General features: G+C 42.1%; 1 protein-coding gene across 1 annotated transcript in view; it reads right to left on the reverse strand.

Moving 5' to 3' along the window:
• Positions 1–27,975, reverse strand: part of TEX10 (testis expressed 10) — a 269,253-nt gene that overhangs the window by 24,380 nt on the left and 216,898 nt on the right. The window lies entirely within an intron of this gene.

Below are 27,975 nucleotides of genomic sequence, written 5' to 3' on the forward strand. Positions count from 1 at the left end.
TTTCAATGAAGATATTCAAATCCAAAAAAGTTCACATTAGAATTGCTGTGTGTTGGGGTAAATTTTAGAAGGAATTCATTGATATCGATTTCTTTCAGTAATTGATTGAGACTTTTCCGAGCCTTTAATAAAAATGATGTCAACAATAAAACGCCGCCTTAGGGCCAGGTCACCCTGTAGTATGCCCTAGGGTAGATGGTATGTCGTTCCCACCCCTTCATGTACAGGTTGGCATAACTTGGGGAAAACATGGTCCCCATGGCGGTCCCCCACAAATGGCGGTACAGCTGTGTCATTAACAAAATGATTATGTGATAATGTAAAGAGTATGCTTTGGTTTATGAACTCTAAGTGTTTGGATTGGTACTTCCCACATGCTGAAAGGAAGTATTGCGCCATTTCGCAGCCCTTGTCATGTTCAATGACCGTATAAAGTGAACAGACCTCAAGAATGCGCAAAATATAGCCTTCCGTCCACGCCACAGTTTGCAAAATCTGAATAATATGTTTTATAGCTTTAAAGTATGCCGGAAGTTGGGTCACACATGGTTGCAAATGATAATCAACATATCTAGATAAATTGGATGCTAAGCCACCAATACCGGAAATAATTGGGCGTCTGGGGATTAGGAATAGAATACAACCATTCTTGGTGTCTTATTGTAGACATATTTAAATATTTTTTTTTTTTTTTTTTAAGGATACCATCTCAATGTCCTGCTGAGGCCAATATTCCTAATTCCACAATATAAATACTGGTAGGCTTCTAGCAAAGTTTCTTGTACGTTTTTCCATTGTTTAATAATCATATGCATTCCGCATGGTAAGCTGCATCGTCCATGACGATACTGCCACCTTTATCCGCTGGACAGATAACGATGCTCTGATTTACTTGTAATGAGATTATAGCTTTACGTTCCTTTGAGTTAAGATTAGGTTTTATGGTGGCTGCCTTTGAATGTTTGTACTTATTGTTGTTGATAAATTTGGAGAAGTTCGCTAATCAACATTGTTTCAAAGGTTTTGAAAGCTACAGAATACTCATTAACAGTATTGAACTTGAACTTTTGTGCGAGTGCTGTATGAATATATTCTGAAGGAGCTGAATTAGAGCTGTTCGCAATCTTGTCGGGATGTTTCAGAAAGAACCTTTTTAGGGCCAGTTTACGTGTAAATTGTTTAACACTTATAAAGGCATCAAAGGAATTAAAAGTAGGAGGAAATTTAAGACCCCTACGTAAAAAGGATTCTTCTTCTTTACTAAGGTCATATTGGCTGAGGTTATACATTTTCTGATCCTCATTAGTTTTGGCTGCTTTTTTAGTGCAACCACTGCCCCTTCCTCCCCTTCTCTTTTTCCTGTTTAATCAAGATGAGGTAGAGCTGGGTGTTCAATAGCGCTGCCAAGATATATCAATGCCATGGAAGGAGTGATACTTAGAAGACGTTTATTTGCTACGCGTTTCGAGGCTGTTCCGGCCTCTTCAGGCAAAATATAAAATCATTATACACACAAACCCTTTATATACACCTTCACAGGTGCTCACATCAATTAGTTGTCAGCTGTGAACTGAATCTCACTAGAAGCCCTGAACTTAAAAGTAGTTGTCCACTACTTTTACATTGATGCCCTATCCAAAGGTTAGTGGCCGTCGCGGTGTACTGCACATCCGACCCCCATTCAATTGAATAGGAGGCGGATGTGCAGTACACTGCGGTGGCCACTAACACTAGACAGCGGAGCCCCGCAGGTGAGCACTTCCGGCCGGCGACCGCTGCCGATAACAGCTGATTGGCAGGGGTGCCGCGTGCGGGACCCCGGCCGATCATACATTGATGCCCTATCCTTCGGATAGGGCATCAATGTAAAAGTAGTGGACAACCCCTTTAAAGATACAGACCTCCTTATTACATGAATATAGTAATCGCTAAACTACATATCATTTAAACAATATGACAAGAGTTTTACGAAAATGTTACTACAACATAATATATAAAATGAATAAATTAATTAAAAAAATAATAATTGAGATCTATGACCTTAAATATTATGATCCTCTATAAGAAAATTACTAAAAGAAGGGAAGGGAAAAGGAAGGGACAGGGAAATGTCCAAATAGGGAAAAAAAAAAAAAAAACACTACACATTCTAATCCTATTCAAATTAGCAGGATCTTTATTGTGTTCAACTAAAAAATGCCTCGAAAGGCTATGACATATGATTCCATTTCTGATGTTATGCCTGTGTCCATTCATTCTGTTGTGAATGGCCTGAATACTGTGACCCACATACTGCAATTTGCATTCACATTCTAACAAATAAATTGCAAAATTCATATTGTAATGGAGAAAATCTTTGATTGAAAAGATTTCCCCCGTGGATCTAGAGGAAAACATTTTCACACCATGTCCCATAAACTTGCAACAGAACCAATTTTTTCCATTGCACTGATAGGATCCCAATATGTTTATATTGTTCTTTTTATCCTTTCTTCTCATTTTGCTGGGTTGTGTGGATCAACCCGAAAAAATCCTTATTGAGTTAGTTATGGCTTTTTTAGAGTTATTGGTAAACAATCCCTTAGATTTGATATTCCTTTTGCTAGTTCTAACCTCAATACTGCCTTTCCTAGGGGGATTTTTTGGTTGCTTCTTAGTTATACGTGGGGCACTACTCAGAGTAATTGCCTCAGGATGGGTATCTGTGACAGATTTTTGTTGTTATTTGGGTTCCGGATTGCTCTTAGATAGCCTTTTTATGGAAAAAAATGTTTTTTGATAGAGAATTGTTAATATGGGTGGATAGTTACATACCCTTGTGAAAATGAATGAAAACAGCAACAAAAATCCTGAACAACTTCCTGGCAAGAGATAAGGTTTTGCTGCAGAAAATCGACGCAGAAAAAATCATGTGTGAACATAGCCTTACAAGGACAGTGACTGTATCAAGCTATTACTTACATCAACAGGGGGGTAACTACCACTTGCTGCTGTTATGTTTTGTCCAAAGGTGTCATTATCTCATTACAAGAAAATCAGAGCATCGTTATTCGTCCAGTGATGGACAAACATACGAGAAATTTTACAAGGACCTAACAGTATTTACATTGTGAAATTAAAAATATTGGCCTCGGCAGGACGTCGAGATGGCATCCTTAACAAAAAAGAATTTGAATACATCTACAATAAGACACCAAGAATGGCTGTACTCTATCGTATTCTTAAATTACACAAGGATAGTACTAACTCCCCCAGATGCCCAATTAATTTCGGTATTAGAAGCTCAACATCCAATTGAACTAAATATGTCGATCATCATTTGCAACCGTGTTTGACCCAACTTTCAAGATACCTTAAAAATACTTAACATATTATTCAGATTTTGTAAACCGTGGAGTGGAAGGAAGGCTACATTTTGGGCACCCTTGAGGTCTGCTCACTTTATAAGGTCATTGAACATGACAAGGGGTGTGAAATGGCGCAATACTTCCTCTCAGCATGTGGGAAGTACCAATCCAAACAAAGAGTTCATAAACCAAAGCAAAAGCTTTATAGTATCACATATTCATTTTGTTTATGACAAACAATTGTATCGCCAGTTATGGGGGACCAGGTTCGCCATGAGTTATGCCAACCTGTACATGAAAGGGGGGAGAAGGGGGGGTACAACATATCATCTACCCTGGGGGGCATACTACAGGGCAACCAGGCGGCGTTTTATCGATGACATTTTTATTTGTAAATGCTGGGAATCAATTTCTGGAAGAAATCAATAACAATGAATTTAATCTAAAATTTACCCCAACACACAACAATTCTAGTCTGAACTTTTTGGATTTGAACATCTTCACTGAAAACAATGCTCTTAGGACTAAGTTTATATCACTAACTGTCATCTACCGGTGTGGCTGGCTAACATACCCCAAAGCCAGTTCAATAGGGTATGCCGAAATTAGACCTATGATAAAGACTTCTATGAAGAAATTTACTTTCTAAAACAATTCCAAAATGGAGAATGCGAACGGCGACTCTTGAATGTAGCAGTTCAGGAAGTAATGTCTCAACCAAAGACAACTTGTTATCTGAGCAACTAACTAAAGGAGTGCAAAAGGGCGAGAGGTTACAATTGTGGACGGACTATAATAGACAAGTAACAGCAGTGCAGGATCAATTAATAAACATTCCAATTATCACACAATATAATGCACAGACAGGCCCTTTTAAGAGAGTTGTGAGCAGATTTTGGCCTATTTTGAAACAGGACCCCATTATTGGGGAACTGGTCCCAAGTAGGCATAAGTTTGTGTTTCGCAAAGCACAAAATTTGGGCAATCTTATAGCCCCAACCATGCGCAATAATAATTAACAGAGTAATAATGTATAAACAAGAATTATGGGAGGGAGGGGTAATCATTTCCTATATACAACCACAGGTTTTTTTCAGGTGTGACCACTGTTATGGCTGTAAAAATACCTCAAGTAAGAAAAAATTCTTTAAAGCGATTATGGATTCATGAAAAATAAAAACTGTTCCAAATAATGGATATATATCTTGCCAAACAAAGAGGGTCATTTATGCAATCACTTGCCCATGTGGGAAAATGTAGGTAGGTAGAACTAAACGTGCCCTTTCTGAACATATCAGAGAACACATGTATTACATAAAACAGGGATTTAAGGGACACAGCCTATCACGTCATTTCTTATTTAAACATAACCAATCTTGCAGGAATGTTACCATTTTTGGTTTGGAACATGTTCCAAGCAATTGGAGGGGGGTTAATCACCTAATGTTATTGTCTCGCACTGAATCCAGGTGGATTTTTAATTTAACATTAGAACGCATACCTGGTGCCTCGCAGGCCCGCCCTGTTAATTGTTTTCTATTTTCTGCAAGATTTCTTTAGTTCGAATTTTGAAACTCTAGGTATTCCTCAGGTATATAGTTGTTTGTCATTTTTGTTTGAGTTATTCCATGTTATTTGCACACGGGCCTAAAAGGCCCCAGGTATGTGAAAAAGTAGATTTTTGTGGTCATGCGTTCTAGGGTTAAATATGCTGGTCCCCAGTGGATTAAATCATAATGTAGAATTGTTTGCTTTTAAATGGGTGCACAGTTTTGTGTACTTATATACTTAATATATTTAATGTGTATGGACATGCAGAGGTGGTGTGGTGGCACTGTGCTGTCCTAGATTATCCTTCATTTTCTTTTATCCCCTTTTTTAATAATTGTTTTCGATCTATTTTATATGTTCCCTTTATCAGTGTTTTATTTTGAATAAAGATTTGTTTTTTATATAGTAAAGCACATAATGTATATGTTTTATGAGCAGCGGAATTGATAAATACACTATGGTAATTATGTATTCACACTATGCAATTAGACTGCATATACAGTAACTACCAGGGAGAGATGACTGCACAGTAGCCTCTGATGAAGGAGATTGCTTCATCTCCAAAACGAGTAAGGGAAAGTACAGGGCTCCCTGAGGCTTCCTTACACTTGCATCTCTGTGACGTCACACGCTGGCTGCTCTCACACGCAGTCCTGCGCAGCTACAGGTGAGTCAACGGCCGGAACTCCCTGCACGCTTTTATCGAGATCCATGCCTTCATCCTTCAGGACTTTCGGTTTTACATGGAAATATCTGCCAAACAGGGGTTTGACGTGAGATTATATATATATATATATTGTGGTATAGCGACAAGCTCAGCTGTATGCAGAGGTAAAACAAGGGATACAGTCTCTTTCAATTTTAGGGTTAGTTTATTTAACAGTCAAACTACCCTGGAGTCCATAAAGAAAACACAACCCATTTGGCTAAAGAAACAAAACAAAATACAAACCTTGCAGCACAGTCCGTATCTCGGCCAAGGTCTGGCCACTCACAATTAGCCACACACAGGTTCAGCACAGCCCGTGCTAGCTCCTTCCTGGAACAAAATTTCCCCAGGTACTGAACACCACCCTGACTGTCAGGGCTGGCTATTTAAAGCACAGACATTCCCCTGATTGGAGGGATGGTGGATAACCTCCCTCCCTGCACTTTCCTTATCCACTGAAAACATTCCCTTGTATATGTGGTTCTATTAACTCTTTCTGCACCGAACATGCAGGAGAACTCGCATGTTTTCACATCACAGAGGCTAACAGTCTCAGCGACACATACCTCCCTTCTGACACACTACCAGTGACTTTGTCACATATCATCCCCCCCCCCCCCCCTCTGCCAGGGGATTTGGCACCTTCACTCACTAGACAGGGAATGCTGGACAGGGCATTGGCATGCAGTTTCCCGGGCCTGTGCTCTACCAAAAAACGTCCAGGAACCACCTGGTCACCCGGGCATTTTTTTTTCCATCGGTTCCCTCATCCATCTCAGGGGGGCATGGTCTGAGACCAGTCTGAATTTGTGGCCTAATAGGTAGTACTTAAGGGTATCAACCGCCCACTTGACGGCCAGGCACTCCTTTTCCACGATTGCATAGTTATTTTCGCAGACGGAGAGTTTTTTGCTCAGGCATTTTCCTCCTGCGATAAGATGGCTCCTATGCCGAAGTCTGAGGCGTCCGTCTGGAGTACAAACTCTTTCTGGAAGTCAGGTGCTATCAAGACCGGCTGGTTAAAAAGGGCGCGTTTCAGCTCCTGGAATGCTCTCTCTGCCTCAGAAGACCACTTCGCCATCGCCGTCTTTGTAATTCTAAGTAAGTCGGTTAGGAGTGCCGCTATTGTGGCGAAATTTGTGATAAACTGCCGGTAATACCCCAAGATACCCAGAAAGGCCCATACCGGTTTCTTGGAGGCCGGTTGGGGGCAATTCTGGATTGCCTCCACCTTGTTCATTTGCAGTTTTATTTCGCCCCTTCCAACCACGTAGCCCAAGTTTTCACCTCTTCCTTTCACTATGGCGCATTTTCTTGGGTTTATGGTTAACCCGACTTTTCTGAATGCATCCAGCACTGCCTGAACCTTCTGCAGGAGGAGTCCCCAACCTGGGCTGAAAATCACAATGTCGTCCAAGTAAGCAGCAGTGTATTTTTTATGTGAGCACAGAATCCGGTCCATGGCTCTCTGGAAGGTAGCTGGGGCTCCCTGTAGCCCGAATGGCATCCTAGTGTATTGAAAACACCCCTCGGGTGTAGAGAAGGCAGTTTTATTCTTGGCCCCTGGGGCCAGGCGAATCTGCCACTACCCTTTTGTTAGGTCCAGGGTAGTGATGTACCTGGCAGTCCCCAGCCTCTTAATAAGCTCATCGACCCGGGGCATTGGGTAGGCGTCAAACTTGGACACGTAGTTTAGCTTCCAGTAATCGTTACAGAACCGCCATTCTCCTTCTGGCTTAGGGATAAGAACAATCGGGCTGGACCAGCCACTCTTAGATTCCTCGATGACGCCCAGGCTCAACATTCTCCTTACCTCCTTGGAGATCACCTCAATGAGGGCTTCGGGAATTCAGTACGGCGTTTGGCTCACCCGTACGTGCGGTTCCGTCAGGATTTCATGCTCCTCAACTTGTGTACATCCGGGCAATTCTGAGAACAGGTCTCGGTTTCTCTGCACTGTTGTTTCTGGACCGGAAACGGTGTCTCTGCCACTGTAACGTCCCCATCCCTAGGGATGGAGCTTCCACCGGTTCCCTGTCTCGGCTTCAGTAAGTTGATGTGGTAGATCTGGTACGGCTTCCTTCTACCAGGCTGGTGGACCTTGTAGGTGACTTCACTCAGCTTCTCAACAACTTTTTAAAGTCCTTGCCAGGAACTTATTCTCGACCATGGGCACGGACACCAACACCTGATCTCCAGGGCTGAATTGTCTCAGCCTTGCGGCCCGATTGTAGAACCTCAATTGGGCTTCTTGTGCTTGTAGAAGGCTTTCCTTCACGATTGACAATACAATTTCGATCCGGTCCTGCATTTGGGCCACATGCTCGATGACACTCAGGTGGGGTGCAACCTCAGCTTCCCAGGTCTCCCTTTGCAATGTCCAGAAGTCCCCGAGGGTGTCATCCGTATAGCGGTTCAAATGGCAAGAACCCTGTAGAGCTCTGGGGAACTTTCCTGATGGAGAACAGCAGGTATGGCAACATGCAATCCCAGTCTCGCCCATACTTCTCCACAACTTTCCTTAACATCTCCTTTGGCAGACCTGTCTGGGAGAAAATATGTACCAGCTCTCTGGCGATACTTCTAGCGGAGGAATTTCTTAACGGTACCGCTTCCGGATATCACGTAGCATAGTTCGATATAACCAGAATGTATTGGTGGCCCTGGGCAGACTTCACCAGGGGCCCGACAAGGTCCATGGTGATCCGGTCAAATGGGACCTCTATGAGAGGTAACGGCACTAGTGGGCTCCGGAAATGGGACATGGGAGCCGTTAGCTGACAGGTGGGATATGAGGGGACCTTGGGCACCACCTCCCCCCGCCCCTTTGGACCTTGGATGTGCCACCCCCTTTTGGGCCCTCGCCTCCAACTGGGATATGGAGTGGGCTGTTTTCCCACTGAACCCTTGACCCCCTGGTATCTCTCAACCAGTCTATCAGTTCATCAGCGTTCCGGGGATCGCCATGGGCAATTCAAGTCTGTACCGGCCTCGGTAAGGAGTGAACGAACCGATCCATCACTACGCGCTCTATGATCTGCGCCAAAGTAGATGATTCTGGTTGCAGCCATTTGCTGTTGCTGCAGCAACTGCTGGTGCTGTGTTTGTTGCTGTTGGTGCTGCGCCTGCAACCAATACTCCAGCGTCACTTGCTGGCTCACAGCCGACTTCACCCAGGACATGCAGTGATTCCTGCGACAGACACATGTCTTTGCTGGGGGTGTTTCCCGCAAATCTAACATCACTTGTGGTATAGCAACAAGCTCGGCTGTATGCAAAGGTAAAACCCGGGATACCGTCTCTCTAAATTTTCGGGTTAGTTTATTTGGCAGTTAAACTACCCTGGAGTCCATAAAGAAAACACAGCCCATTTGGCTAAAGAGACAAAACAAAATGCAGAACTTGCAGCACAGTCCGTATCCCGGCCAAGGTCTGGCCACTCACAATTAGCCACACACAGGTTCAGCACAGCCCGTGCTAGCTCCTTCCTGGAGCAAAATTTCCCCAGGTACTAAACACCACCCTGACTGTCAGGTCTAGCTATTTAAAGCCCAAACACTCCCCTGATTGGAGGGATGGTGGATAACGTCTCTCCCTGCACTTTCCTTAACCACTGAAAACATTCCATTGTATATGTGGTTCTATTAACTCTCTCTGCTCCGAATGTGCAGAACTCGCATGTATTCACATCACAGAGGCTGAGAGTCTCAGTGACACATACCCAACTCATTTCTGACACACTACCAGTGACTTTGTCATTATATACACACTATATATATAGCACATACATACATATTTATAATCATAGGGGTCATTTTTATGCTCACTGGTTCCTATGGTATTTTATGTACACCAGACCGGTTACCATTTTCTTTTATTTCTTTCATTAAAGGGGTATTCCCATCTCCAAGATTCTATCCCAATATGTAGTAGGTGTAATAATAGTGATATTAGCAAATATCTCCGATTAGAAATATAGTATATTTTTTCTGATTCGCTAGCTCTCTTACCTCATGTGCAGGTATAGCAGGACCTTAGGTATCCATGGTTACGTCCACTGATAAAGTCACAGTTGCTGCTAGCTAGTTGCTAGTGGTCGTAACCATGGATACCTAAGGTCCTGCGATGCCTGCACACGAGGTAAGAGAGATAGCGAATCAAAAATACTATACTACATTTCTAATTGAAGATATTTGGTAATATTACTATTATTACACCTACTACATATTGGGACAGGATCTAGGAGATAGCAATACCCCTTTAATCACTGCATTAGTAACATCGTAAACGGGTTGGTTTTAGTTATTACTCTTCTTTAAGCCTTCTGGCTATGTGCCCACAATGCAGAAATGCTCAGGATTTTTTCCTGAGCGTTTCTGCATCTCCCTGGCAGAAAAAAACGCATGCGGATTGTACATGTGTTTTCCTGCCAGGGACATGCGGAAATGAAGCGTTCTTCACATGCATTTCCACATGCGGGTGTCAAGAACTTTTCAAGCGATTTTAGCATCACTTGGAAAGTGCTTGACAACTCTGTCACACTATATAAATCCATGCAAACAGCATGGATTTATATAGTGTGACCCGAGAGAATGTAAAAAAATAAAAAATAAACCTATACTTACCTTCCGATGGCCCCTGCAGTCTTGCTGCGCTCCTGTGCTAGCTGCCGGCAGATCGCGGTACGCTGTACTGAAGGACCTGCCGTCGCATGACTGACGTCACAGCAGGTCCTTCAGTCCTGCGCGATCTGTAGGCAAGCAAAGACGAGGAGTCCGGGGGCCGTCGGTAGGTGAATATAATCTTTATTTTTTATTTTATTTTTTTTTTACAACTTTTAGGGTACCTGGATGTGGAGGAGAGTCTCCTCTACACCCGGGTACCATCCGCACATGAGAACGCGCCAATTACGCAAGTACAGATGCAGTCTTGCGGAATTGGCGCGTTCTAATGCAAGTCAATGGCGGCGAAAACGCAGCACTTCCGCAAAATAATTGGTAGTGCTGCGTTTTTTTCCGCAATGATTATCCGCAGCGGAAATTTCCGCAGCATGTGCACAGCACATACGGATTATCATTGGGGGACATGGCAGGCCTTCTACCATGCGTTTAAGCGTTTCTGCCGCTGCGGAAACGCTTAAAAAACGTATCGTGGGCACACAGCCTCTGTTAGCTTTTTTGTGCTTTGTGTGGCTGTATCACTTATACTGTTTGGACACAGTTATTTGTGTGAATACTCAACTGTTTATTAGTCCTTTACTTTTCAGTATTTTTTTTTTATCTTCAATTGCCTTCTTTACAGATCTTTTACTCCAACAGTCTTTATTATTGATATTTATCAGTGGTGTGTATCCATCAACTTTCTAGCGCAGTGGTAATTAACAGTTTTTCTTTTGAACACAGATTTTATTAATTGGGAATTTGGAGAATAAATTATCAGATCAGGAGGAGAAAAAAAGCATTTTTTTTATCAGAATATAAGCAACTTTGCAATATATATGGAGTACTATTGATTTATGAAATAAAAATTAAAATGACTTACTGTTTAAATGCATTTTCTTGGGATTTTATGTGAAATACCAACACAAAGCAGCACGCATTTGTGAAGTGTAAAGGAAATGATACATAGTTTTCTAATTATTTTAAAAATATAAATCTGAAAATTATAACATGCATTTGTTTTCAGCCCTCTGAAGTCTGATACCCCTACAGAAAATCCTGAGTTGCCAATTGCCTCCAGAAGTCACATAATTAATAAATTGAGTCCACGTGTGTGTAATTTATTCTCAGTATAACTACAGATACTTTGTGAAGGCCTCAGAAGTTTGAGAACATTACGGATCAAACAGCATCATGAAAACCAAGGAACACACCAGACTGGTCAGGAATAAAGTTGTGGAAAAGAGAAAAGCAGTGTTAGGTTATAAAAAATAGCCCAGGCTCTAAATATCTCATGGAGCTATCATGCAAAAATGGAAGGAGTATGGCATAACTGCAAACCTACCAAGACATGGCAGCCCACCTAAACGGACATCCCAAATAAGTAGAGCACTAATTAGAGAAGCAGCCAAGAGGCCCATGGTCACTTTGAAGGAGCTGCAGAAGTCCATAGCTCAGGTAGGAGAATCTGTCCATAGGACAACTATTAGTCATGTATTCCACAAATCTGGCCTTTATGATAGAAAGAAGAAAGCTATTTTTGAAAGTACGCCATAAGAAGACTTGTTTGCAGCTTGCAAAAAGACATGTAGGGGAGACAGCTAGCATATGCAAAAAGGTACTCCGGTCAGATGAAACAAAGTAGAGTTTTTTGGGTTAAAATGCTGTGTCCATCTTAAAAATGACACTGCACATCACCCTGAATATACTATCCCCACTGTCAAACATGGTGGTGGCACTATCATACTATGGGGATACTTTTCTTCAACAGGTACAGGGAAGCTGGTCAGAGTTGATGGGAAGATAGAGCTTAAAAGGGTTGTCCACTACTTTTAACCCCTTTCTGACGCGTGACCTAATAGTACGTCATTGTGACCTGGGCCAATTGGACCAATGACGTACTATTAGGTCATATGGCGATCGTGCCCTCACACAAGCGGTGCGATCGCCGACGGATGTCAGCTGTGACAATGTGCAGGGAGCGGTCCTGCACGACTCCCTGCACATTAAACCCCTCGAGGGCAAAGGGAGGTGATCGCAGACTTACCTCTCCTGCTGGCGTCCATCGCTGTCTGCCGCGTCATGACAACTTCCGGGTCACCAGACAGCAGGAAGATACTTTGGTCATGCACTGCACATGACCAAAGTATCTTCTCCCTCTGCAGCAGTGACAGCCTGTATAGCACAGGGAGCTGCTGCAGCTCTCTATGCTATGCAGGCGATCTGAAAATAAAATGTTAAAGTTCCATAGTGGGACAAGGTGTAAAAGTAAAAAAAGAATCAGAGTGTGAAAAAAAAAATTGTAAAAATATTTTAAAAAAAATGAAAAAAATAATCCAAATAAAAATATATTGTACCCATAAATATTATTGTGGAAAAAAACAAACAATAAAATTACCCATATATGGCATTGCTGAGTCTGAAACGTACTGTCCTATAAAACTGTCCCACTAGTTAACCCCTTCAGTGAACACGTAAAAAAAAAAAACAAAAAAAAAAAACATGCTTTATCATCATACCGCGAAACAAAACAAGTAATAAAACGCGATCAAAAAGATGAATGTAAATAAAAATGGTACGGCTGAAAACGTCATCTTGGCCCACAAAAAACAAGCCGCCATACAGCTCCATCGGCCGAAAAATAAAAAAGATATAGCTCTCAGAATAAAGCGATACAAAAAAAATATTTTTTCTATAAAATTGTTTTTATTGTGTAAAAGCGCCAAAACATTAAAAAAACAACATAAATGCAGTACCGCTGTAAATGTACTGACCTGAAGAGTAACGCTGTCTTATAAATTTTACCACACGTGGAACGATATAAAAAAACAAAAAAACAACAAAAAAAAACAATTCCGGAATTGGAAGCATACAGCAATGTGAGAAGTGATCCTACTGTACTTCCGAAGCAAGATGCTCATTAGAACCTCACTTATCTCAAGAACATCTAAACAACCTTATCCGTGATTGAGACTTGTCGAAACAATCAGAACTTCTATGTTCCAGACTCAAAGGATGGAATCTACTTCGTGAAGACATGCACATGCAGATATCATAGCTGAGAGAGTGATTTCAAAAACTCTTTCTCTGACGAAAAAGGCTTCGTTTTTTTGTAATAATTAGTGATGAGCAAGTATGTTCTGTTAATCCTTTCGCCGAGTATGCTCAGGCGAGCACCGAGTAGTTACAGCTGCTCGGTGTTATGTTTGAATCGCTCCTGTGTGCATGATTTGCGACTGTTTGACCGCTTTAGTACATGTGAGGAATGTCTATTTCTTACACATTCCTCACATGTATTAAAGCTGTCAAACAGTCGCAAATCATGCACACGGGAGTGATTTAAATATAACACCGAGCAGCTGTAACTACTCGGTGCTCGCCCAAGCATACTCGGCGAAAGGGTTAACAGAACATACTCGCTCATCACTAGTAATAATGTTTGTTCAATTATGGAGGCCGTTGCACATCAACACTGGGCAGATGAGTGGCGATTGTTCATAGATTCATCAAAAGTTAGTTTTGCTGTTCTTTTGCATAATGGTAATAACCTCCTGTCAACTCCTGCTGCGCATGCTATGGATATGAGAGAGACATGTGAAACTGCTGTTAGAAAAAAAATATGACAGGAATATCTGTGGAGATTTGAAGATGATTACTTTATTCCTTGGATTCCAACTTGGGTGCACTAAATTCTGCGGTTTCTTATGTGAATGGGAAAACAGGGATAGGAAGTCTCACTATATTCGAAAACAATGGCCTAAACGTAAATATCTTGTACCTGGACAAAAAATGTGTCAACTGAACCTTTAGTGAATCCTGAAAAAGTATATTTACCTCCACTGTATATTCAACTAGGATTGATGAATCAATTCATAAAAGCACTTGATAAAAATGCTGCTGCATTTATACATTTGAAATTAAATTTCCTAAAGTTAGTGATGCGAAACTGAAAGTAGGCATTTTTATAGGGCCACAAATAAGATCGGTAATGGACGATTAACAATTTCAGGAACTGTTAAAACCAATGCAAAAAGCAGCCTGGCAGTACTTCAAAACGGTTCTCAGTTCTTTTCTCGGAAATCATAAAGCAAAAAACTATGGTGATACAGTGAGTGATCTTGTTAAATTATATCAAGCTATTGGATGCAACAAATTCTTAAAACTTCATTTCTTGGACTCGCACCTGAACTTCTTCACGGAAAATCTTGGTGCTGTCAGTGACCAGCAAGGGGAGCGTTTTCATCAGCAAATTTCTACGATGGAATGGAAGTACCAAGGTAAGTTGAGACCCAGTATGCTGGCTGACTATTGCTGGACCATGAAGTGAGACATCCCGGACGCAAAATATTCCCATAAATCATCAAAGTGTTTATAGGTAAGCTAGATATCATATAATTTTGAATACATAAGTAGTTTTTAATATTTCCATTAAACTTGAAATGTGTTGCAAAAAAGACCCTGCTTGATGGAAAAAAATCTCAAAATATTTGCATTCAGCACAAAAAATATATTTAAATCCAGTTAATTTTGTTTTTGTGAACGAAAAAAAAAAATTCTCAACCAGTGTTATTGTACTACTGTTTTCTTCTACTAGTATATAGAATCAAAATTAGCGTCAGATAGTGGCACGAGTTCAGTAATTTTTCTTACCAACACCCGTTTAGTAATTGTATAATTTCAGTGAAAAATTATTACAGTGATTTTACTACAGTCTTTTTCTATGAGAATCTCGTAAACCTCATGGTGGCATAGACAAATTTATACGCCCAAAAACTTCTTCACCAAAACTGCACTAATTGGACCCCATAGATGCAGCAGAAATGATGACGATTGGGAGCCTTGTGCTTCACATCAGGATAATGAAGAAGCCAGAAGTTCAGCAATACTGGAGTGCTGGTGTTTTATATAACACTCCAGTTTTCCGCTTGATAATTACTCGGTCACACTTTGAGGCATGATGACCCCAACTTTGACCAATTGTTCAAAATTTGGCCGGTCATTGATCACCTCAACAACAAATTTACTGAGTTGTGTAAAATATTAATTATGGATAGTCGTTTTATTCTTAATTCTGAATTCTGTACCATACATTGCATAAGATTGCATCAGCCTCGTGCTAGGGTTTCTAGATGACATAAGCTATTTGTGTGTGTATTTTTAGTTAACTACTATATGCGGAATAACAGGTGCAATAAAAGCCCATGTTAGAGACAGGGGGCTCTTGCCACTCCACAGGACACAGGACGAGGATCTGTGTGTGAAACAGCTGCTGATGTAGGCCCAACGGACACATGGTGTCATCCTGACACACGTGCTGGACAGACAGACAGACACAATCTAACATCCAGGATCCCAGGGAAAGATGGGTGAATCTCAACAATTAAGCTAATTATGGACAAATGGACAATCACTTTGTAACTAATTATTGTATGTACCTTTAGCAATCACTCTTTTTAATGGACAACCCAAGAATAAATAGATACATTTTTTTATAAGAATATTTTGATATTGATACTTTGAGAAGTACTCGATAGAGAAAATTATACAGAAAGAAGTATTTTTTTACAAGGTGCAAGTACTTAATCCTCTTCAAGGGGAGGCTTAAATACCTGCTCAGTAAGAGGGCAGGGTAAGGAATAAAAATGTACAAACTGTGTGAAAGTACCTCAGGATACACCCTCGGACTTAAGAGTTCACGAAGGGAGGTACACCTAGGTTGACCCCCTGACTGCCCACCTGTCCTGGGAGTGATTGGGATAAATTGTGTTGGAATTGGTGCACCCACTGCTGGATAAGGACTATCACTTCTACACCAGCATCCCACTCTTCAAGTCACTCTCTGCCAGAGCTACCACAGCATGTGGAGGTGTGTGCAAAAACCAGACGGGCCTCCTTAGTTCGTTAATTAGGCAGCTGTACAGAAAGGGTGAGAGCAGGGCTCAATGGACAAACAACATGCTGGTGGTCAAGTATAAGGACAAAAGTGATGTCCTTTTCCTGATAATACATGGTAATAGCAGCACTCCCACTAAACAGGTCCTCAAATCAGACAGTCTTGGGGTACAATAAAATCAGGGAGGTGGAGTTGATCTCTCTGATCAAGTCCTCTAGCCTTACAATGCCATGCGGAAAACAAAAGAGTGGTACAAAAAGCTGGCAGGGCAAATCATACAGATGGCAAAGTATAAAGCTTGAGTGCTATCACATGTGTAGGCCAGACTGGCACATTCTTTCAGTTTCAGGAAGTAGTGATCAAGGCTTTAATGTTTGGAACTCAGGAAGGGGAAAGTCCCAGTACCGTATATACTAGAGTATAAGCCGACCTGAATATAAGCTGAGGCACCTAATTTTACCACAAAAAAAACTGGGAAAACTTATTGACTCGAGTATAAGCCTAAGGTGGGAAATGCAGCAGCAACTGGTAAATTTCCCCATCCTAGAATGCATGGCCCCCTCTTCCCCAATCATGGTACGCATGGCCCCCTCTTCCCCAATCATGGTACGCATGGCCCCCTCTTCCCCAATCATGGTACGCATGGCCCCCTCTTCCCCAATCATGGTACGCATGGCCCCCTCTTCCCCAATCATGGTACGCATGGCCCCCTCTTCCCCAATCATGGTACACATGGCCCCCTCTTCCCCAATCATGGTACGCATGGCCCCCTCTTCCCCAATCATGGTATGCATGGCCCCCTCTTCCCCAATCATGGTATGCATGGCCCCCTCATCCCCAATCATGAAATGCATGGCCCTTCATCTCCAATCCTAGTATGCATGGACCCCTGTCCTGGTATGCATGGATCCCTTATCCGCAATCCTGGTATGCATGGCGCTCCATCCCCATCCCGGTAAGTATGGCCCACCTCATCCCTGCACACACAAAAAAATAAACACTTCTACTCACTATCTTCCCCTCTGCTTCAGACCTACGTCCTGTCTGCCAACAGCTGATCTCAGCATCTGAGCAGCGCATGACATCACTGTTATGCACCCTCAGACTCTGGGGTGAGCTGCAGGGATATTCACTACTCTCCACTCCGGGACTAAATGCATGGAGAGGAGTGAACGTGCATTTTCTATAATAGCGTGCAGAGTCAGCAGCAATAGCAGCTCCTGCTGCCTCTCAGCAATCCTCTGTGCTCGCTAGTAAAGAGAATTAATATTCACTCTTCTCTATGCCCATGGGAGTGCGAAGGACTGAATTTCAGTTTCTTTAATAGCGCGCAGTGTCAGCAGGGAGCGCAGCTCCTGCTGCGGCTCAGCGGTCCTGTGTGCCCGCTGCTAAAGAGAATGAATATTCACTTTTCTCCACACCAACGGGAGTGGAGAAAAGTGAATATTCATTTTCTTTATCAGATGGCACACATGGTAGCGGCAGCAGTCGGCGACTGCCTGTGCACCACTCGTCCGCCGCAACACCCCCCCACCACCGCCTGTGTGTATGTATGCATATATATACACACACACACACACACACACATTACATACATATATATATATATATATATATATATATATATATTATATATATATATATATATATATATATATATATATATATATATATATATATATATATATACACATACATACACACAGTGCTGGCCAAAAGTATTGGCACCCCTGCAATTCTATCAGATAATGCTCAGTTTCTTCCTGAAAAAGATTGCAATCACAAATTCTTTGGTATTATTCTCTTCATTTAATTTGCTTGCAAGGAAAAAACAAAAAAGAGAATGAAGCAAATATCAAATCATTGATCATTTCACACAAAACTCAAAAAAAGGGCCGGACAAAAGTATTGGCACCCTCAGCCTAATACTTGCTTGCACAACCTTTAGCCAAAATAACTGCGAACAACCGCTTCTGATAACCATCAATGAGTTTCTTACAATGCTCTGCTGGAATTGTAGACCATTCTTCTTTGGCAAATTGCTCCAGGTCCCTGATATTTGAAGGGTGCCTTCTCCAAACTGCCATTTTGAGATCTCTCCACAGGAGTTCTATGGGATTCAGGTCTGGACTCATTGCTGGCCACCTTAGAAGTCTCCAGTGCTTTCTCTAAAACCATTTTATAGTGCTTTTGGAAGTGTGCTTTGGGTCATTGTCCTGCTGGAAGACCCATGACCTCTGAGGGAGACCCAGCTTTCTCACACTGGGCCCTACATTATGCTGCAAAATTTGTTGGTAGTCTTCAGACTTCATAATGCCATGCACACGGTCAAGCAGTCCAGTGCCAGAGGCAGCAAAGCAACCCCAAAACATCAGGGAGCCTCCGCCATGTTTGCCTCTAGGGACCGTGTTCTTTTCTTTGAATGCCTCTTTTTTTTTCCTGTACACTCTATGTTGATGCTTTTTGCCAAAAAAGCTCTACTTTTGTCTCATCTGACCAGAGAACATTATTCCAAAACGTTTTAGGCTTTCTCAGGTAAGTTTTGGCAAACTCCAGCCTGGCTTTTTTATGTCTCTGGGTAAGAAGTGGGATCTTCCTTGGTATCCTACCATACAGTCCCTTTTCATTTAGACGCCGACGGATAGTACCGGTTGACACTGTTGTACCCTCGGACTGCAGGGCAGCTTGAACTTGTTTGGATGTTAGTCGAGGTTCTTTATCCACCATCCGCACAATCTTGCGTTGAAATCTCTCGTCAATTTTTCTTTTCCGTCCACATCTAGGGAGGTTAGCCACAGTGCCATGGGCTTTAAACTTTTTGATGACACTGCGCACGGAAGACACAGGAACATTCTGGTCTTTGGAGATGGACTTGTAGCCTTGAGATTGCTCATGCTTCCCCACAATTTGGTTTCTCAAGTCCTCAGACAGATCTTTGGTCTTCTTTCTTTTCTCCATGCTCAATGTGGTAGACACAAGGACACAGGACAGAGGTTGAGTCAACTTTAATCCATGTTAACTGGCTGCAAGTGTGATTTAGTTATTGCCAACACCTGTTAGGTGCCACAGGTAAATTACAGGTGCTGCTAATTACACGAATTAGAGAAGCATCACATGATTTTTCAAAGGGTGCCAATACTTTTGTCCACCCACTTTTTTAGGTTTGGTGTGGAATTATATCCAATTTGGCTTTAGGACAATTCTTTTTGTGTTTTTTCATTGAAGACAAATTAAATGAAGAGAATAATACCAAAGAATTTGTGATTGTAATCATTTTCAGGAAGAAACTGAGTATTATCTGACAGAATTGCAGGGGTGCCAATACTTTTGGCCAGCACTGAACATATACAGTACAGACCAAAAGTTTGGACACATCTTATTTAAATATTTTTCTGTATTTTCCTGACTATGAAAATTGTACATTCACACTGAAGGCATCAAAACTATGAATTAACACATGTGGAATTATATACTTAACAAAAAAGTGTGAAACAACTGAAAATATGTCTTATATTCTAGGTTCTTCAAAGTAGCCACCTTTTGCTTTGATGACTGCTTTGCACACTCTTGGCATTTTCTTGATGAGCTTCAAGAGGTGGTCACCGGAAATGGTCTTCCAACAATCTTGAAGGAGTTCCCAGAGATGCTTAGCACTTGTTGGCCCTTTTGCCTTCACTCTACGATCCAGCTCACCCCAAACAATCTCGATTGGGTTCAGGTCTGGTGACTGTGGAGGCCAGGTCATCTGGCATAGCACCCCATCACTCTCCTTCTTGGTAAAATAGCCCTTACACAGCCTGGAGGTGTCATTGTCCTGTTGAAAAATAAATGATGGTCCAACTAAACGCAAACCGGATGGAATAGCATGCCGCTGCAAGATGCTGTGGTAGCCATGCTGGTTCAGTATGCCTTCAATTTTGAAAAAATCCCCAACAGTGTCACCAGCAAAGCACCCCCACACCATCACACCTCCTCCTCCAAGCTTCACGGTGGGAACCAGGCATGTAGAGTCCATCCGTTCACCTTTTCTGCGTCGCACAAAGACACGGTGGTTGGAACCAAAGATCTCAAATTTGGACTCATCAGACCAAAGCACAGATTTCCACTGGTCTAATGTCCATTGCTTGTGTTCTTTAGCACAAAAGTCTCTTCTGCTTGTTGCCTGTCCTTAGCAGTGGTTTTCTAGCAGCTATTTTACCATGAAGGCCTGCTGCACAAAGTCTCCTCTTAACAGTTGTTGAAGAGATGTGTCTGCTGCTAGAACTCTGTGTGTCATTGACCTGGTTTCTAATCTGAGCTGCTGTTAACCTGGGATTTCTGAGGTTGGTGACTCAGATAAACTTATCCTCAGAAGCAGAGGTGACTCTTGGTCGTCCTTTCCTGGGGCGGTCCTGATGTGAGCCAGTTTCTTTGTAGCGCTTGATGGTTTTTGCAACTGCACTTGGGGACACTTTCAAAGCTTGCCCAATTTTTCGGACTGACTAACCTTCATTTCTTAAAGTAATGATGACCACTCGTTTTTCTTTACTTAGAATTTGTATTATGGCAAGAAAAAAGCAGCTAACAGTCTATTCAGTAGGACTATCAGCTGTGTATCCACCAGACTTCTGCACAACACAATTCATGGTCCCAACCCCATTTATAAGGGAAGAAATCCCACTTATTAAACCTGACAGGGCACACCTGTGAAGTGAAAACCATTTCTGGTGACTACCTCTTGAAGCTCATCAAGAGAATGCCAAGAGTGTGCAAAGCAGTCATCAAAGCAAAAGGTGGCTACTTTGAAGAACCTAGAATATAAGACATTTTCAGTTGTTTCACACTTTTTTGTTAAGTATATAATTCCACATGTGTTAATTCATAGTTTTGATGCTTTCAGTGTGAATGTACAATTTTCAAAGTCATGAAAATACAGAAAAATCTTTAAATGAGGTGTCCCCAAACTGTTGGTCTGTAATATATATTATATATTATATATATATATATATATATATATATATATACACACACATACATACACACACACACATACACAGTATATATTTATACTAAGTATACACTCAAGTATAAGTTGAGGGGGGCTTTTTTTCAGCCTAAAAAATGTGCTGAAAAAGTCAGTTTATACACAAGTACAGGTGCATCTCACTGAATTAGAATATCATCAAAAAGTTAATTTATTTCAGTTCTTCAATACAAAAAGTGAAACTCATTATATAGAGTCATTACAAACAGAGTCATCTATTTCAAGTGTTTATTTCTGTTAATGTTGATGATTATGGCTTACAGCCAATGAAAACACAAAAGTCATTATCTCAGTAAATGAGAATAATTAACAAAAAACGCCTGAAAATGCTTCCTAAGCGTTTAAAAAGGTCTCTTAGTCTGTTTCAGTAGGCTCCACAATCATGGGGAAGACTGCTGACTTGACAGATGTCCAGAAGGCAGTCACTGACACTCCACAAGGACCCAGAGTTCCAATTTTCATTTGAAAATCAAGGTCCCAGATTCTGGAGGAAGATTGGAGAGGCACACAGTCCAAGCTGCTTGAGGTCTGGTGTGAAGTTTCCACAATCAGTGATGGTTTGGAGAGCCATATCATCTGCTGGTGTAGCTCCACTGTGTTTTATCAAGACCAAAGTCAGTGCAGCGGTCTACCAGGAAATTTTAGAGCACTTCATGCTTCCCTCTGCTGACAAGCTTTTGGGACATGGAAATGTCATTCTCCAGCAGGACTTGGCACCTGTTCACACTGCCAAAAGTACCAATAGGTGGTTTAAAAACAACAGAATCACTGTGTTTGACTGGCCAGCAAACTCGCCTGACCGTAACCCCATAGAGAATCTATTGGGTATTGTCAAGAGGAAGATGAAAGACACCAGACCCAACAATGCTGACGAGCTGAAGGCTGCTATCAAAGCAACCTGGGCTTCCATAACACCTCAGAAGTGCCACAGGTTGATCGCCCCCATGCCAAGCAGCATTGATAATAATAATGTTCATTTAATTTATATAGCGCCTACATATTCCGCAGCGCTTTACAATTCAATTTACAGACATTATGGGCACTGTCCCCATTGGGGCTCACAATCTACATTACTTATCAGTATATCTTTGGAGTGTGGGAGGAAACCGGAGAACCCGGAGGAAACCCATGCAAACACAGGGAGAACATACAAACTCCTTGAAGATGTTGTCCTTGGTGAGATTTGAACCCAGGACCCCAGAGCTGCAAGTCTGCAGTGCTAACCACTGAGACATCATGCTGCACCGATACAGTAATTGGTGCAAAAGGAGCCCCGACCATGTATTGAGTGCATTTACTGAACATACATTTCAATAGGCCAACATTTCAGATTTTAAAATCATTTTTCAAGCTGTTGTTATAAAGTATTCTAATTTACTGAGATAATGACTTTTGTGTTTTCATTGGCTGTAAGCCATAATCATCAACATTAACAGAAATAAACACTTGAAATAGATCACGCTGTTTGTTATGACTCTACATAATATATGACTTTCACTTTTTGTATTGAAGAACTGACAAATTAACTTTTTGATGATATTCTAATTTAGTGAGATGCACCTATATATACGGTACCTCTGGAACTGAAGGAGCTTGTAAAGAACCAGGGCAACATTTCCCCAGTGAGGTCCCCCAATCTAGAAAAAAGGAAGGTCGTAAAAAAGGTGGCAAGTGTGTTACAGAAGGGGGATAAGCAAGGATACCATTTTTCAGTTTGACACCTGCCACAACAAACCTGTCCTATGCATAACGGCACATGTTTTAAAATCTACCACATGCCCATGGATTATTACATTTTTATTTCAGATTTACCCTGTTACTACACCATACCATTGCACCATTATGTATTCTGCATAACCTACATATGCCACCACATTATGAATTCAAATCAAGGCTGTGGAGTTAGAGTCATGGTGTCGGTGTCCATTTTGTTGAAGAGATGGTATAAAATGGACAGACTACGAAAATATACACGGCTCAAAAAAATAAAGGGAACACTTAAACAACAGAATATAACTCCAAGTAAATCAAACTTCTGTGAAATCAAACTGTCCACTTAGGAATCAACACTGATTGACAATCAATTTCACATGCTGTTGTGCAAATGGAATAGACAATAGATGGAAATTATTGGCAATGATCAAGACACCATCAATAAAGGAGTGGTTCTGCAGGTGGGGACCACAGACCACATCTCAGTACCAATGCTTTCTGGCTGATGTTTTGGTCACTTTTGAATGTTGGTTGTGCTTTCACACTCGTGGTAGCATGAGACGGACTCTACAACCCACAGAAGTTGCTCAGGTAGTGCAGCTCATCCAGGATGGCACATCAATGCGAGCTGTGGCAAGAAGGTTTGCTGTGTCCAGACGCGCTACCAGAAGACAGGCCAGTACACCAGGAGACGTGGAGGGGGCCGTAGGAGGGCAACAACCCAGCAGCAGGACCGCTACCTTTGCCTTTGTGCAAGGAGGAACAGGAGGAGCACTGCCAGAGCCCTGCAAAATGACCCCCAGCAGGCCACAAATGTGCATATGTCTGCACAAACGGTTAGAAACCGACTCCATGAGGGTGGCATGAGGGCCGACATCCACAGATGGGGGTTGTGCTCACAGCCCAACACCGTGCAGGACGCTTGGCATTTGCCACAGAACACCAGGATTGGCAAAGTCGCCAATGGCGCCCTGTGCTCTTTACAGATGAAAGCAGGTTCACAGTGAGCACATGTGACAGAGTCTGGAGACGCCGTGGAGAGCGATCTGCTGCCTGCAACATCCTTCAGCATGACCGGTTTTGGCTGTGGGTCAGTAATGGTGTGAGGTGGCATTTCTTTGGAGGGCCACACAGCTCTCCATGTGCTCGCCAGAGGTAGCCTGATCCTCAGACCCCTTGTGAGACCATATACTGGTGCGGTTGGCCCTGGGTTCTTCCTGATGCAGGACAATGCCAGACCTCATGTGGCTGGAGTGTGTCAGGAGTTCCTGCAAGATGAAGGCATTAAAGCTATGGAATGGCCCGCCCGTTTCCCAGACCTGAATCCGATTGAGCACATCTGAGACATCCACCAACGTCACGTTGCACCACAGACTATCCAGGAGTTGGCGGATGCTTTAGTCCAGGTCTGGGAGGAGATCCCACAGGAGACCATCTGCAACCTCATCATCAGGAGCATGCCCAGACATTGTAGGGAGGTCATACAGTCACGTGGAGGCCACACACAATACGGAGCCTCATTTTAACTTGTTTTAAGGACATTACATCAAAGTTGGATCAGCCTGTAGTGTGTTTTTCCACTTTAATTTTGGGGGTGACTCCAAATCCAGGCCTCCATTGGTTAATAAATTTGATTTCCATTGATGATTTTTGTGTGATTTTGTTGTCAGCACATTCAACTTTGTACAGAACAAAGTATTCAATGAGAATATTTCATTCATTCAGATCTAGGATGTGTTATTTAAGTGTTCCCTTTATTTTTTTTGAGCAGTGTATAATAAATTTGGTACAGTAGTTCAATGCAGTATGTGCTGTAAATTTTTTCATAAGAATTTGGGCAAGTTCAGAAATGTCCTATAAATGTCTGTTCTATTCCTGATATAAGGATCTAGGCTTTTAGTTGAGATGAGTCTGTACTGCACTGTGTACATGCTCAGTAGTGAAGCAGTGCTATGGAGTAGGAGTCGTAGTCAGGGAAATTGAGTCTGAGTCTGTTGGTTTGGGTTACAGACTCCACAGTCACATTTTTCACCCACTTGGGTGGATTCAAATAATATTAAAATTTTACCTTTTTTTTTATAATATAGTTAAAATGTATTCTATAACTCACCGTACTCAGAGTAGTCTTATCTAGTCTGTCCAATTAATTCAGTCAGAACTGGATACAAGTATTAAAATCAAATCTTGCACTGTCACTATGATCTTCCTAATAGTATATGCTCCATAAAAGTCAAATGGCAGAAACACTACACTCTACTTTAATGGCTCTAACAACCTATTTTATGCAATGCTATCTACCACATCTTATACTCAATTGTTGTGATGTAGTAATATACTATTGCACTTTACCCAATATTGTTCGTAGTTATACACCGCTTTTCAAATATTAGAACATATTAACTAGGAGAAGGAACCATTAATTTTATTCTACATAGATCACTCTCTCCTGATTCATATAGTACGGTTAGTCAATCTTGCTACTCTCATACTAGCTCCTGATACAGGCATTTAGTCCAGCATACCTGAATTTATTCCAGCTGATGATTTTTTTAATTACTATTCTATAATAACTAATGATACATAACAGGTGAAACTACTGTCACCATGCTTTAGCTCCCAGTGTGTATTATAGTAATACAGTGTTCCTATAATCTGAACTCAGTGCATTTCATTTAAAGTGGTTGTCCACTACTTTAGACTACCCACACAATGTATCCCCCCGGGGCCCCTAAGACTTTTTGTAAATACCTTCAGTTGCAGAAAATGCCTGTGAGCGGCGCTATCACTAGCCGCTCACAGACATCATGTGACCCCCGGCTGCAGCCGGCTCTGACATCCGCTTATGTCACGACAAGTGCTGGCAGCCGGGGGTATTTTTCTTCCTGGTTCCACGGTGGATGCCAGGCTGTGGGTGGGGTTTTCCCCCCGCATTACACCAGGCATCCACTGCGTGCTCTGCCTCTCCCCATTCATTGAGAAAGCTAGCGGTGGATGCTGGGTGTGACGCGGAGGTGTAACCCCGCCGACAACCCAGGAGCCATCGCGGGTACCCCAGTACTGAGTCACGCCTCACTTGTCGTGAAGTCAGCGCGGGTCACGTGATGCCTGTGAGCGGCCACCGATAGCGCCGCTCACAGGTATTATCTGCAACGGAAGGAATTTACAAAAAGTCTTAGGGGCCCCAGCCGGATACATTGGGGGGGGGGGGGGGGGTGGTAGTCTAAAGTCGTGCACAACTTCTTTAATAGTAAGCATCTCAGCTGTTGACGAAATAGGGCTTTCTTATTCCACAATCCCTATATAGAATTCACAAACATCATACACCTTGACGCGTTTCACCCATTTAACTTATGGGCACATCAGATGGTTAGTTTTGATTTAACAGTCTAATAGCTGTGTTGTATGCTAATATATCACGCACAGGAGCTGTTTCTCTTGGCTAAGATGCAAGCCGCAGCGGCTCCTGAGTACACCTTTCATAGCTCGGCAGAGTCCTTAAACAGTAGTTTCCCACCACACATGGGGTATTGGTGTACTCAGGAAAAATTGCACAAGTTTTGAGGTCCATTTTCTCCTGCTGCCCTTGTGAAAATGAAACATTTGGGGCTAATGGAAAAAAACGTAATGTTTCATTTTCACAGCTCAACGTTATAAAGTTCTGAGAGGCACCTACAGGTTCAAGGTGCTCACCACACATCTAGATAAATTCCTTGAGGGGTGTAGTTTCCCAAATGAGGTCACTTGTGGCGGGTTCCTATTGTTTAGGCACATCAAGAGCTCTGAAAAGTTGAATATAATGATACCTTGATATCCATTACAGAGGAATCTATGTTTTTCTTGATATGTAAATGAGCTGTAAATGAAGATCTATGTGCAGATTTACTTGAGAATCTAATTGGTAGAAAAGTTACTGAAACCAGCTCATCTTTGCAACTCAAGGTGTGCAGGAGCAGAGAAAGCCAGACCAAATGTGATAAGCCAGATCAAAAAAGGTGAATTCCAGCCTCTTAAAAATTCTAAACTTTATTCAAAAAGACTAAAAATGGATTCCATGTCACAAACAATGGGCAACAAGTTTTTAACGCACTCCGGCGTTGTCTGAGCTAAATAACAATGAATCCCACAATGCCTATATACAATACTAGCATGAATGAGTATGGCCATAGAAATAAAATGGTGAAAAGTATATTCAACAAAATCAAGAAAACAAATCAAAACATTATTTTTTTACTCCCCTGTTGTGATTCATTTGTTTTTTGTTACATGTATATTTTTTCTTGACTTTATTGTATATACTTTCACCATGTGATTTCTATGGCCATACTCATTGGCTCTAGTATTGTATATAGGCATTGTGTGATTCATTGTTATTTACCTCAGACAAAGAATACTGGAGTGTGTTCGAAATGCATTGCCTATTGATTGTAACATGGAATGCATTTTAAAATCTTTTTGAATAGTTTTGAATTTTTAAGGGGCTGCACCTTTTTAGTCCTCCTTGAGAATCTGCTTCCAGAGATTATTTTAAATGTGTAAGGGTATTCCCAGAGTGAGACATGTACCGTATTTTGCGGATTTTAAATAGGAAAAAATGTTGTTTTTTTTTTGTTTTTTTTTTTAAATAAACTGGTGCGCCTTATAATCCTTTTTACCTGGGGGGCAGCGGTAGTCACAGGAGCCAGGGTCACACATACCGGAGATTGGTGGCGGAGGCAGGAGTCTGTTGATGCTGCGGGACCCGTCCTCAGAAGTGTCACTGATTCAAGGCGGTGGTGGTGGCAGCGGGGTGATGCTGCGGGCCCAGTCCTCATAAGTGCTGCAGATTCAAGGCGGTGGTGGTGGGGGGAGCAGGGTGATGTTGCGGCCCGTCCTCAGAAGTCGGCGGTGAGCTGAGGTGAGGTTCCCTATCCCGTACATAGCTCTGTGGAAGGCTTAGAGAAAATGATCGCCGGAGCATGCGCAGATTGAGATCTCGAGAGACAAGATCTCGTCTCCAGAGATCTCAATCTGCGCATGCTCCTGCGGCCATTTTGCTGAAGCACAGCGCAGGGCTATGTACGGGATAGGGAAACTTGCCTCCG

Source organism: Phyllobates terribilis, unplaced genomic scaffold (genome assembly GCF_046119375.1).
Source record: "Phyllobates terribilis strain yellow unplaced genomic scaffold, ASM4611937v1 Scaffold_4__5_contigs__length_816908805, whole genome shotgun sequence".
NCBI lineage: Eukaryota > Metazoa > Chordata > Amphibia > Anura > Dendrobatidae > Phyllobates > Phyllobates terribilis.